The sequence below is a fragment of the Microcebus murinus genome, chromosome 7, assembly GCF_040939455.1.
Source record: "Microcebus murinus isolate Inina chromosome 7, M.murinus_Inina_mat1.0, whole genome shotgun sequence".
Taxonomy (NCBI): domain Eukaryota; kingdom Metazoa; phylum Chordata; class Mammalia; order Primates; family Cheirogaleidae; genus Microcebus; species Microcebus murinus.
The window spans coordinates 55761308-55772650 of NC_134110.1; positions in this window are offsets into that span (position 1 = coordinate 55761308).

An 11343-nucleotide genomic window follows, 5' to 3' on the forward strand; every position below is an offset into this window, starting at 1 on the left:
GCTGCTTTGATTGCCTTTGGGGACTTCTTCCTAAACTCTTTGCCTAGGCGGATGTCTAGGAGAGTGTTTCCAACTTTTTCCTCTAGAATTCTAATAGTTTCATACCTTAGGTTTAAGTCTGTTATCCAGCGTGAGTTGGTTTTTGTGAGAGGTGAAAGGTGTGGGTCCTGCTTCAGCCTTCTACAAGTGGCTATCCAGTTTTCCCAGCACCATTTATTGAAAAGGGATTCTTTTCCCCAGCGTATGTTTTTGTCTGCTTTGTCAAAGATTAGATGGCTATATGAGGATGGTTTTATATCAGGATTCTCAGATTCTGTTCCACGGGTCAATATTCCTATTTTTGTGCCAATACCAGATTATTTTAATTACTGCAACTTTGTAGTATAGTTTGATATCTGGCATATTGATACCTCCCATTTTGTTTTTGTTGCCTAGAATTGCTTTTGATATTCGGGGTCTTCTCTGATTCCATACGAAGTGTAAAATTATTTTTTCTATATCTGTGAAGAATGCTGGTGGGATTTTAATAGGTATTGCATTGAATCTGTATATCAGTTTGGGTAGTATAGACATTTTAATGATGTTGAGTCTGCCAATCCACGAGCATGGTATGGATTTCCATCTGTTTACATCCTCTGCTATTTCCTTCTTCAGTGTTTCATAGTTCTCCCTGTAGAGGTCTTTTACCTCCTTGGTTAAATATTTTCCTAGGTACTTTAATTTCTTTGTTGCTACTGTGAAGGGAATTGAGTCTTTGATTTGGTTCTCAATTAGATTGCTGTTGGCGTATATGAATGCCTCTGATTTCTGTGTATTGATTTTGTATCCTGAGAGTTTACTAAATTCATTTATCAGTTCCAGGAGTTTCTTGGTTGAATCTTTGGGATTTTCTAGATATAATATCATCAGCAAACAGTGAAAGTTTGATCTCTTCTGCCCCTATTTGGATACCTTTAATTCCACTTTCCTGTCTGATTGCTGTAGCCAGGACTTCCAGCACTATGTTGAATAGAAGTGGAGATAGTGGGCAGCCTTGTCTGGTTCCAGTTCTAAGTGGAAATGCTTTCAATTTTTCCCCATTCAATATGATGTTGGCTATGGGTCTGTCATATATGGCTTGAATAATTTTTAGATATATTCCTTCTATGCCTATTTTATTAAGTGTTCATATCATCAAGGGGTGTTGAATTTTGTCAAAAGCTTTTTCTGCATCTATTGAAAGAATCATGTGGTCTTTGTTTTTGCTTGTGTTTATGTGGTGAATTGCATTTATAGATTTACGTATGTTGAACCATCCCTGCATCCCTGGGATGAAGCCCACTTGGTCATGATGGATTATTTTTTGATAAGCGTCTAGATTTGGTTAGCTAGGATTTTGTTGAAAATTTTTGCATCTATGTTCATTAGGGAAATTGGTCTGTAGTTTTCTTTTTTTGTTGCATCCTTTCCTGGTTTTGGTATCAGAGTAATATTCGCTTCATAAAAGGTGTCGGGGAAGTTTCCATTCTTCTTGATATTGTAGAATAGTTTCTGCAAGATAGGTATTAAACTCTAGAACAATTGGGTCTGACTGACATTTATAGGACATTCTACTCAAAATCCACTGCATATACATTTTTCTCATCAGCTCATGGGACATTCTCTAAGATTGACCATATCCTAGGACACAAAGTAAACATCAAGAAATTTTAAAAAAATTTTAAAAATTTAAGAAAATTTCTTCATAAATGAAGAAATCAAGATGGAAATAAAAAAATTCTATGAAGAAAATGACAATGGAGAGACAAGTTATCAAATCCTCTGGGACACAGCTAAAGCAGTTCTGAGAGGAAAGTTTATTTCCATAAATGCCTATAACCAAAAGTCAAAAAGATCACAAATAGACAATCTAATGAAATAACTCAAAGAGCTGGAAAAATAACAGACCAACCTCAAACCCAGCAGAAGAAGTGAAATCAACAAGATCAAATCAGAACTAAACAAAATTGATAACAGGGAAGCTATTCAGGAGATTAATAAAACAAAAAGTTGGTTCTTTAAAAAAATAAAATTGACACACCATTGGCTAGGTTAACAAAAAGCAGAAAAGAAGAATCTCTAATAAGCTCCATCAGGAACAAAAAAGGTGATATCACAACCGATCCCAAGGAAATACATGATATAATTTATGAATACTACAAAAATCTTTATGTGTACAAACTGGAAAATGTGGAGGAAATGGACAAATTTCTAGAAACACACAGCCTCCCTAGACTCAACCAGGAAGAAATAGATTTCCTGAACAGACCAATCTCAAGAGCTGAAATAGAAACAGCAATTAAAAATCTCCCTAAAAAGAAAAGTCCTGGTCCAGATGGTTTCACACCTGATTTTTACCACACCTACAAAGAAGAACTAGTACCTATCTATATTGCCATTCTTGAAATCTCCCTCCAATTCTAGTTTTAACACTTATTGGCCATAGGATATTATATTTATTTTGGGCCCAAACCTAACCTGCAAAATTAAAAATTGATATAGTATCACTAACTTCTAGCATACACTAGCCCCTGTATTCTAATAAAAGAATACTAAACTTTATCTTCTATCTCTTCAACAATCAGGACCTCTCCGTTCTATTTGTAATGACTGTCAGTGGCCCACTCTTCCCTTCTTCTTATGGCCTCAATCTATGTGAATTAGTGCTATGGACTTATTTTATATACAACCAAGAAAACTTTTAAAATAATTATTTGAGTACTCTTCCTGGCTTCTTTACTGTGCTCCTGGAATCCATAATTTCTCAATTGTGTCCCCCATTATCTTATAACCTTTCCTTATTAGTGTCTGGCCCCCATTTCCTGTCTTAGCCTGTAGAAATGGAATATTTACTGAATGCCTTTTAGGAGTAAAACCTTGTGGACAATGATAGAAGTGTTCTCTGACTTGTTCTTTCAACTGGTAGGCTAATTTTAGGACAATTTTTGTATCATCTAGAGACCTCCTACTATGGAGACAGAAAAACAGGTTAGGTGATAATGGTGAAAATGTCAAGGAAGGTATCTCTGGGGAGGTGTCCTTTTGCATGAAGCCTGAATGATGGACATGTAAAAATCTGAGAAAGAATGGCCTAGATACTGGAAACAACCAGTGCAAATGCCCTGAGGTGCGAACAGGGTCACCAAGATCAAAGTACAGTCAAAAAAGAAGAATTGTTAGAGTATAGGCAAGAGGACCACGGAACCAACATGAGGTCAGGAGCAATCAAAGGCAAGGTCATGAAGGGCCATGAAAACTATAGTCAAAGCTTATATCTTAGTCTAAATCCTTAGAAAATCATTGGAGGATTCTAGGCAGGGGAGTGGTGTGTTCCGATTCCTGTGCCATATTCACTTAGGCTGTGGTATGGACAGTAGACTTTTAGAGTGAAATTGGAGAGACAAATTGGTTATTATAATAATCAGATGAAAATTAATGTGACATGGGCTGGTGGAGGATGGTAAAGGAGGAGTGAAGTGGTTGGATTCAGGACATAGTTTGGCAGAAGAGCCCACAAGACTTACTGATGAGTTGGAGGTGTGGTAAAGGAAGAAAAGGAACTAAAGAAATCTCCTACGTTTCTTGTCCCAAGCAACAGTAATATAGGGGCCACAAAGAAGTCTGGAGAAGAAGTGAATCTACGTTTCACATGCTAAGTTTGAGGTTCCTGTTAGATATCTATGTGGAGATGGCAAGGAGGAAGCTGGATTTAAATCTAGAGTTTAGGGTTAGGGTTAGAGATATAATTTGGGGATATATCAGTGGACAGATGGCACTTAGAACCACAGAACCTTATGGGATGACCCAGGGAGAGAACATTCTAAGTAGAGAGAATAGACTTAAGGACACTCAAACCTTAGACATCAGCCAGGGGATGAGGCACCAGCAAAGAGATTGTGAAAAGTGTCCAGGGAGGAAAATCAGGAGGTGGTAGTCACCAGGAGTGATCAAGAGCTCGGGTTCAAGGCTTACATAGTTCTCTTTTCCCTTGAATTAGAATAAAAATAAAGAAGTGAAACACACTTAGGAAAATTGTAAGAATTGATGGTTTAGGTCTTCTCCAATTCATTTCCCCATTGTAGACTTCAAGAATGAAACTTACCCATAGTTTATAATTTTGAAAATGGTTTCAATGTAGAAAGAACATAAAATAAGTCAATGCTTTAAAACTTTAGGAAAAACTCGTGGTATCAATGTGTCAATGATACTTAATTTTAGGTTACCATATCACCTACCAATTTCATCTACATTTCTGATGAAAAAATTATCTCAATGCCCCTACATTTTTTAAATTTCTTTCAAATTTGTAAAATACATAAAGTGAACAACAAAATAAGCATTCTGTGAATTATGAGTCCTTGAGTTTGCATTAATAATTTTCAACAAGGATTTTTTTAAACTTTTAATTATTGAGGTACTTTGGTAGCAACTCTCTGATGTGAAAGCATACATGTTTGAACAGTTAGTATTATATATATTCACAATCATGGTATTTAACTGGAAAATAAGATAATACTTTTTCAGTGATTGCTGTGTAAAATAGGACAACTAAAGCTTTAAGTATTTGCATTTCTTTTTAAAATTAAATATATTCCTAATCTTTTTCCCCATTACATGTGCTTCACCTGAGTTTACTCTCTCCTACATATACTATCCAGAAAAACTAAATGCAGTAGAGACTTTTAATACTTATTCACATCTAGTTCTCTCCTCTCTGACCACTGAGGAGCATCCCAGTTCTCAATCATTTTGCAGTTAACTGGGCCCTTGTGACTAATTTTAATCAATGGGACTTGGCTGAGAATTATGTGGGGCACATAATTAAGAGCAGGGGTACATTTGGCACAATATCTTTTCTCCTTTGGCTGTGAGCACAAAGACAGAACCACAAGGTGAAAGTAGCCTGGATCTCCGAGTCACTGCATGGAGAGAAGTTGCCTTGAATGGTTTAGCCCAAGCTAAATCAGACTTTGAGAAAAAAAGAAATGTTTATTGATTTAGGCCATTGAGATTCTAGGGTTATCAGTTACCCTTGGCGTATAGCCTGGCATTCTCTGCAATGCAGTATTTTTAGTTTCCTTTTTCTTGGGATCAAGAAACTGTATTACTCATTAGTTGAAATCTAATCAGTAGCTATAGAAAAACAGAAAAGTAAAAAGGATATTTGACCAGAACAATCAGCATGCATAAATTTAGAATCTGAACAATCAAGTATCTCATCTTGATGAAAGAGATGAACAAATATTCTGATAATGGTGATACAGTAATTTCTTTTGTCAAACTTCTTCAAAGATCCATACAGTATCATAGATAGCCAAGGAAGCACATGATTGCCATAAGTTATCTCCATGTGCCTACTCCATGCAACAAGTGTAGACTACCTATAAAATGGTTAGTGATGGCTTATTCTCTGTTAATGAGGCTGATCCTTGAGTGTGTTCTCTCATGTCATTGACAATCTTCCCTACAAAACATAGCCCCATTCAAATCCCACCTGTTATGGACTAATTTGTGCCTCCACCCCTCAAAAAAACCAAACAAACAAAAAACAACCCATTGTTGAAGCTCTAATCCCAATGTGATTGTATTTGGAGATAGGACCTTTAAGGAAGTAATTAAGGTTAAATTATGTCATAAGGATGGGGCCCTAATCCAATAGGAATGGTGTCCCTATAAGAAGGGAAAGAGACATCAGGAGAGACGGTATACAGAAAGAAGGCCTTGTGAGGACACGGTGAGAAGATGGCCATCTGCAAATCAAGCAGAAAGGCGTCTGGAGAAACTAAACTTGCTGACACCTTGATCTTGAACTTGCACATTCATAACTGTGAGAAATAAATTCCTGTCATTCAAGCCACCTAGTGTGTATGGTCTTCTGTTGTGGTAGCCCTAGCAAACTAATGCATCATCCTTCTCAAGTCTCCCTTGGGCCATCATGTCCTTCATGTGGCCTCACTGCCCTGACTTACCACTGATACCCTCCTTTGAAATTCTATAGTGCAATTTGATACTTAATACAACTTTTAAATAAAATGCTTTTAACTTTTTTCAACAATAACTTTTTCTTATTTCACCAACTGGACTGTAAATCCCTTGAAGTGAGAGCTTCATGCTCCACATTCTATCTTTTTATTCCTCAAAATTGCATATATAGTAGCTATTCAAGTCAATGTGTGGTTAATTAAAAGCATGTTAATGGTCCAAAATTTTCTTCCTTATTTAAAATCTTTTAAAATTTATTTTTACTTTTTTATCCATACAGTACTCAGTAGTCTCAGACAGTCTCCCATCCAAGTATTAACTAGGCCTGACCCTGCCTGGCTTCCAAGATCAGTTGAAATTGGGTACATTCAGGGTAGCATGGCTATAGACCTTCCTCATTATTAAGATTACTGAAATCTGAAGCAGCCTAAAATTCCCAGAAGGTTTTTGTGAGAGTCAGGGAAGATAATTTTTATATCTGTAAGATTTTTCAATTACAATATTTAATTTCTCGGCTGGGTGCGCGGTAGCTCATGCCTGCAATTCTACCACTCTGGGAGGCTGAGGCAGGCGGATCATGTGAGCTCAGGAGTTTGAGACCAGCCTGAGCAAGAGCGAGATCCTGTCTCTACTAGAAAAATAGAAAGAAATTAGCTGGGCATAGTGGCACATCCCTATAGTCCCAGCTACTCGGGAGGCTGAGGTAGAAGGATTGCCTGAGCCCAGGAGTTTGAGGTTGCTGTGAGCTAGGCTGACGTCATGGCACTCTAGCCTGGGCAACAGAGTGAGACTCTGTCTCAAAAAACAAACAAACAAAAAACAGTATTTAATTTCTCTAAAAGATGTGATTGTTACACTATGTATTACTTCTTAGTATTTTTCTAAGATAATTGTGCTCCTGTGATTTTGCTCAATGTTTAAAAGGGGCAGTAAAAAGGAATCAGGACAATTTATCTGTTTTAATTGACTTCATAATTTGTCAGATGAATTCTCAATTCTATCTAGTTTGCAAAGTGATACACGGTTAAAATTTTAATTAGGGAAGTAAAACATCTGTTTTAAATGACACTTTAATTTTGTGATGAACTAAGTGACTTGAAATGAATAGCTACAGGTTCCCTTTACCCATTTTCAATCGTGAGCCATACTCAGAATTATGTTGAAACGTTCTGAGCTCTTTCTTACATACATTCATCAACATAACAAAGGATCCTATGTGTGTTATGTCTCTGTTCATGTGTCTTTTTGTATCTCTTTCTGCCTTTCTCTTTTCCCTTCTCTGACTCTAACTCTGCCCCTTTGGTTCTGTCAGTCTGTTATCTGTCCCTGAAAACACAAATCATTGCTTCCTAGATTTGTAGGAAGAATATTCCTGAAAGTTCTCAGTGTTCTCTAGTTTGTTCTGAAATTACATTATTAAGAGCCTACTGAGCAAGTCTCAACATTGATCAAATGGAAAAAGGAAGAACCGCCACGTTACAGCTCCAAGCAAAACCACTTTATGAGCGTGTGGCTGGGGTGCACGTTAATGACACCAGTGCCCAGGTGGCCAAATTTATGTCCACCCTCTTGATCTGATAATACAGAGCAGGAGGAAGAATTGGTAATGAACCAGGCTGAAAACAGATGGTGGCTCCATGTGTGTACGCTGCTGAAAACCTACAAAGGGGAAACATTAAATATGTGTCTTTAAATTTAAATTAGTGCATTTCAAAAAACACAGACTGTTGAGCTTTTGAAAATAGGCTGGCTGAATGTGTTTCATCTTATAGTTTTGAACTCTGATGTGTTTTGTGGAATAGCAACAGACAAAATGGATGGTATGTTAGTTACCCTTTCTTTAGCTCCTCAATATCAGTGGTGCTCCACTGTAATTAGGTACTTGTGTGTAGTTCTTTGTCATTAAATTTGCTACACCCTAATTAGGAAATTTAGAAAATTCAAAAGACCACCATCTAAATATTGGCACCAATTATTAAATATATTTTCTCAGATTATATGATTTTTTTTTTTTTTTGCTCCACAATACTGATTGCATTTAGTGCCGAAATGATTTGTTTTGAAATATTTTCTTGGTGTTTAAACAAACCATATTTTATCAAAATGAGCTAAAATAGATAACATTCTACTGGCTGTATATATACTTGTATTATACGGGGCATATTTGGGTCTGAATCTATCCAGAAATGATTGTTTCTTTGATTTACACTCAGTAACAAATAAAACTGGTGCTCCAATGCCAATCCAAACACATCCCAGAATAATTTGGGGGAAAAGCTACCACAAACTCACCCTATGATTCTGTAAGGGCCTGGGATGATTTAATATGGAACTACCTAAAAATGAGTGTAGCTGAAGTTGGGTAAAGTTTATAGTGAGTCCACAATTTGTTCTGGACTTCTCAGACAATGGGGTTGTAGGAAATCCAGCCCAGACAAGAGAAGAGTAGAAATGATGTACTCTCCACTTCACATCCCACATCTGCCCTGCAAAAATCTTAGGCCATTATTACCCAAGCAATTTCTTCTGTGTTCTCCCAGGCAAAACTCAAATTGTCCAAGTTCAAGGCAGATTAAATACATATCTTGGACATGCCAGAGTCTAGCCAAAGTGGCAGGATTTCTTAGCAGTACCAATTCTATACTACTGTACGGACTTTTTAAAATATAGTCTCACTGTTTCTTTTTGGTGTGGTATTGATGATGATGATGATAATGATGATTTGGGGAGAATTTATTATAACTTTTTCCCCCTTTTTGTGCAAAGACACTGAAATCTTTAACAAATGTCTTCATCCAGAAAATATATGGAGTATCAAATACTCAGGAGCCTACGCAAACGGAGGACAATGAGTTGCTAAAGGGAGAATTCTCACAGCGTACTGGTTCTATTCTCTTTTCTTCCCAGTTCCCTCTTCCTCTGCTCCCCCACCCCCTTTATTTTCCCACGCTTGTTCCAACTTGAGAAATACAATTTAGGGAGAGGAACATTCCATGATTTGCATTAGACATGATATGTTATTCAAGGCGAAACAAACTCAAAAAGGACAATAAGAATCCTTGCTGCTTATCCTGTAGCGAATGTACAAAATTACCAAAATTAAGGTTCTAAACTGTCCTGAACATCTGAGCATCTGAAAGTGCACAATCTACATAAAGTCTACAACAGGAATGGGGGCCTGGCTGGATTTGTTATGGTGGGGCTTCTGCTCTGTGATTCAAAAAACCACTGGTTACTCCTTTTACTAGATGGAAGAATTTATGCTTGTCATTGGATTATAGATTCTCTGAAGACAGGACGCTTGGGTTTAAATCACTGTTTTCCCATATCACTTAGCATATTGCTTTTCATGTAATAACTAATATTTCTACAGCTTTTTATATATGTGTGTATACACACACACACACACACATATTAATTTGGCCTCTGTACAAATTGTGAGGTACAACAAGCAAATAGTGGTATTCCCATTTTATACAACAGGAAATTGCAATTGAGTGAGTGAATTTATCCAAGTTCTACAGTTTCTTTATACCAGGCTTTCCATTAGTATTTGTTGAATAATAACTGAATCTGAAGTTGGTGGCCAAGTGGTTTATGAAAAAGTCTAACACTAATAAATTGCTATCACAACTAAATTGAAGGCATGTTTTTATTATCTTTTTCAACATTGTGACACCAAAATGTGGTTCTTCTTAATTTAAATAATTTTATCAAAAGTATTTATAAAGTGTGTTTCACATTGAATGTCAGCCTTATGACCCAGATTAAAGCAAAGACGACCTGACTTCACACATTCCTTATTCATTCCCCAAACATTTATGGTGTCTTACTATATGCCAGATCCTACACATGCATTGGTAGGGAAGACATAGAAATAATTCATAGTCCATGCCCTCAATCGACATGAAATTTTGTAATGAAAACAGAGCTGCAAAGACATACTTGGGCACTTGGAATACAAAGTACTAAAACAGAGCTATGAAAAAATATTCTGCCAAAGTGCAGAAATGTTCTACTACCATTCCCAATGAGACCAGTTTTACCGATTCAATAATTACAGGCTTACGTATTTTCTTTGGAATTTGTTACTCTAAAGCCCTCCCTCCAGGGAAGATGTGTTTCACTGTATACCAAGGTGGTGCGCTGTGATTTGCAGAGTTAGATGGATGGGTTTGCCCACAATACTGATTCTCAAGTTATGTTTTTTGAAAGACTGGTAGTTACTGGTAGAAGCACATCCTATGTTCAACATCATCATTTTTAAGGATTCATGTCTCATTACATCTTTTCCTGGGAATTTCAAATACAACTAAAGCATTTTTATATTCTAAATATAATCTAAATATAGTCTAAATATAATCTTTGATATATATTCATGCAATTTGAGGTTAATTAATAAAGATAGAGCTATTCTTAAAATTATCAAAAACATTTTAAAATTATTATTTTAAAACACAGAAATTCAAAAAAATAATAAAAATTGTTTATACTCCCTTCTTTAAAAGGATATCACTTTTAGCATTTTGGTGTGTTTATTTCCACTTTTTAATACATCTTATACATTAAAAAATAAAATTGAGGCCAGGCACAGTGGCTGACACCTATAATCCTAGGACTTTGGGAGGCTGGGAGGGAGGACTGCTTGAGCCCAGGAGTTTGCAGCTGCAGTGAGCTATGACAATGCCTCTGAACTCGACCCCAGGCAACAGAGAGAGACCCTGTCTATCTATCTATCTATCAATCAATAAAATCATACCTTATTTAAATATGGTTTTATAATTATTTTAAAAACATATTATATCATTTATTAAAATAATGTATGTAATAAGTATTTTTAAATAAATCATTTATTCATTACACATAAACCGATTTCAATGTTTTTACCATTAAGCTCCATGAAGCTTAATCTGTGCACCAAACTGGACCTGAAAGTACATTCCCTTTCCTCAAATACCCCAACTCCAGTATAGAGAACATAAACATGTAAGCAAGATCAGCTACAAAATTTGGGGAGCCCAGTACAAAATAAAAATGCAAAGGGAGCGCCTTTTTCAAAAATTAGGAACTTCAAGAGAGCTATCACACAGCATTACAGCCAAGAGTGGGGCCCTGCTAAGCATGGGCTCTGTGCAACTGCACAACTCACATGCCCAGGAAGCTGGTCCTGAATGTAAGCAAAACCGTAGATGTAAGTCAGTACAGGAGGGTAAGTGCCTCAATGGAAGTGTGTCTTAAAGTATAAAAAGAACACGATGGAAGTGGTACTTGCATCTTGACAGTTCTAGCAGTTCTAACCAATTAGCGTGTACCAATCAAGAAAAGCCTGACTGCTTTTAGTAA